The sequence below is a fragment of the Physella acuta genome, unplaced genomic scaffold (genome assembly GCF_028476545.2).
Source record: "Physella acuta isolate Inbredline_101_S28 unplaced genomic scaffold, ASM2847654v3 ptg000282l, whole genome shotgun sequence".
Taxonomy (NCBI): domain Eukaryota; kingdom Metazoa; phylum Mollusca; class Gastropoda; family Physidae; genus Physella; species Physella acuta.
In genome coordinates this window covers 207341-210644 of record NW_026731801.1, presented here as the reverse complement: position 1 = coordinate 210644, position 3304 = coordinate 207341, and the positions used below count along the sequence as shown (strand labels likewise).

The 3304-nt window shown below is 36.0% G+C and overlaps 1 long non-coding RNA gene across 1 annotated transcript; it reads left to right on the top strand.

Moving 5' to 3' along the window:
* The first annotated feature begins 1524 nt into the window (after positions 1–1524).
* On the top strand, positions 1525–2987 carry LOC131939518 (uncharacterized). Its single transcript, XR_009386432.1, has 3 exons — positions 1525–1608; positions 2450–2531; positions 2841–2987. It is a non-coding gene; the product is annotated as an uncharacterized LOC131939518 (long non-coding RNA).
* The last annotated feature ends 317 nt before the right edge of the window (positions 2988–3304 follow it).

Sequence of the window (3304 nt, the reverse complement as noted above, 5' to 3'; positions counted from 1 at the left end):
TACACCCCCACCACACCCCTATTTAATAGATGCACAACTGTACACCCCCAAACCACCTCAATTTAATATATGCACAACTGTAAACCCGCACCACACCCCTATTTAATAGATCCACAACTGTACACCCCCAACCCACCTCAATTTAATAGATGCACAACTGTACACCCCCACCACACCACAATTTAATAGATTCACAACTGTACACCTCAAACCCACCTCAATTTAACAGATGCACGACTGTACACCCCCACCACACTCCTATTTAATAGATGCACAACTGTACACCCCCAACCCACCTCAATTTAACAGATGCACGACTGTACACCCCCACCACACCCCTATTTAATAGATGCACAACTGTACACCCCCAAACCACCTCAATTTAATAGATGCACAACTGTACACCCCCAACCCACCTCAATTTAATAGATGCACAACTGTACACCCCCACCACACCCCTATTTAATAGATGCACAACTGTACACCCCCAAACCACCTCAATTTAATATATGCACAACTGCAAACCCGCACCACATCCCTATTTAATAGATCCACAACTGTACACCCCCAACCCACCACAATTTAATAGATGCACAACTGTACACCCCCACCACACCACAATTTAATAGATTCACAACTGTACACCTCCAACCCACCTCAATTTAATAGATGCACAACTGTACACCCCCACCACACCCCAATCTAATAGATGCACAACTGTACACCCCCACCCCAATTTAACATTTCAGCGATGCACAACTGCAGAGACGCAATATATGTCTTCATTCTCTCTCTCGTCGTTGCTGGCCTTTTTTCAAGCGCCGTTACATCAACAATAGGTCCTGCACTACATGAAATATGTGTATTAGTGAGTGCAATTTTCATTTGTTTAGAGCTTTATGGATTTGTTTTTGACATTATACATATACATATATATATATATATATATATATATATATATATATATATATATATATATATATATATATATATATATATATATATATATATATATATATATATATATATATATATATATATATATATATATATATATATATATATATATATATATATATATATATATATATATATGGCAGAGTTTTGCAAGAACACAGGCACTGAGAAGGTTATCGCCAAAAACGTTAGGTCAGCGTTAATTATCTCATCTAAAGGTTCAAAACTTAGCGCGCCAAGACTTTAAGAAAACGATACGCCTTTATTCTGGCGTAAGCGATAGAGAACTAGGCTCTCAATCTGAAAGTCTCTGGTTCGAATCGGGCTCAAGTCAGTAGCACGTCCCTGAGTCCACCCAGCTCTGTTGGGTACCTAGCTGACATTAGGGAAAGCAAAGGCGACTGGGCATAGTGTTGACCACGCTATCCCTTCATAAGCCGATGTCTCTGAAACAGACGAACTCTACTTCATCTGCCCGATGTGTTTTGGGCACGAATGGTAGAAGATGATGATGATGATTATCTGTAGTAGCTACCAAAATTAAAACTCATTTTATTTGTTTCAGACTGGTTGGTTTGAAACTGACCCCAGATATCTCTACACGAAACTCTACATCATCGTGTTTCTTCTGTTCATTGCCGTCTTCAACGGGTAACGGCCATACACATAAGCACACATTCGCACGTACATAAACACAACATACATTGTCTTTAGAATTTATATCAACAGGTCACCCCCCCCCCCAAGAAACAAATCATATATATAATGTGTGTTTGTGTGTGTGTCGGCTTGCATGGGCCTATAACTTAATTATATGCCGCATTATCGTACACGTTTGTTTATAAGCTTTAATCACTGCCGAATTGATAGTAACGATGTATATCTATAATGTATATAATACAATGGGATGTAGCATTGTTTTCTCTATAGTTAACACGTTTACGTCATGGTGCCCCCCCCCCACCCTCTTGTAATAATTGTCAATTAGTAGTAATTAAAAGACTATTTTTCTTCTGTACATTTTCCAATTTGCTAATGGTGTCACCCCCCCCCCCCATTGGTGTCACACGGCGGGGTCCTCACCCCCCCCCCCCCCGCCCCGCCCTCCCAAAGCCTCTGTAACATCCATCCACATAGTTAGATAGTAGTTAGATAGTTAGATAGTAAGGGCCTACGTAAACAAATAATTAAATAATATACACATTTTAATCATAGTCAGAAAGATGTCAAAGCACAATGCAGATTTGCTTTGAAACAAATTTTAAGTATCGCCTTTTTTTTGTTTGCTAGTTATGGTTTCATTGTTTATATATATATATATATATATATATATATATATATATATATATATATATATATATATATATATATATATATATATATATATATATATATATATATATATATATATATATATATATATATATATATATCAGCGGATGATGCTAACGATAATGAATTCTTTTTTCGTGTGTCTTGACATTTCTTACAGCTTGTTAGAGTTCTTCAATCATTAGCTGGATTCAAGTTTCAAAATTCTTCACATGAATAGTGAATTCCAATGCTTAGCATAAGTAAGATTTTGATATTGTACTATTTGCTACGCTTTATTATTTACGATGTTTATTTTGTACATCCCAACGGAGTTTTAAGTAACCAAAATTATGTATCTTTAGACAAAATATTGAAAGATATTTTAGGCAACTTCAATAGCATCAAAAGTATTAAATGTAACCTATCAATTGTTGTTTGAATTTGAACACTTACTAAATTAAAGCATTAGGTTAATAAAATAAAAACTTAAATCGTTTTTTAAAATAAGCGTGTTTTTTTTTCTTTATCATGAAATTACGTTGTTCTAAAAACACAAACTTGTATTTTAGAACAAATGCCGATAGGCCTATTGTGTTTATAAAATCCACGTGCCTCAATAGAAGTCAGTCAAGACTATGAAGCCATACTTTCGTATAATTAAAGAAACGGGACGTTACGATGGTGGGGAGGATGGTCACACTCGGATGATTATTTTAGTACCGGTACAGTTTTCTGTTTTAACGTTTTTTGTTGTTATTTGGATTAAAGATTATGTATTCCTGTATTTAATTTATTTTGTAAATACTTTTAAGATTAGTGTGTATGCAAGTTAACAGTAACTCAATTGGATTCGAATAAAACAATGAGATAGCAGGCACATTGATAGCACACTGGCAAGACATTGGTTCAGAGGCGTAGCGACCACCCCACCCCCCCCCCCCTCCCGGCGCCCGGCGCCAAACCTTCAATTTGGCGCCCCCTATATTTTTTTATGTTTATAATTCAAATATGCAGCTAAAATGAGCTTTTAATT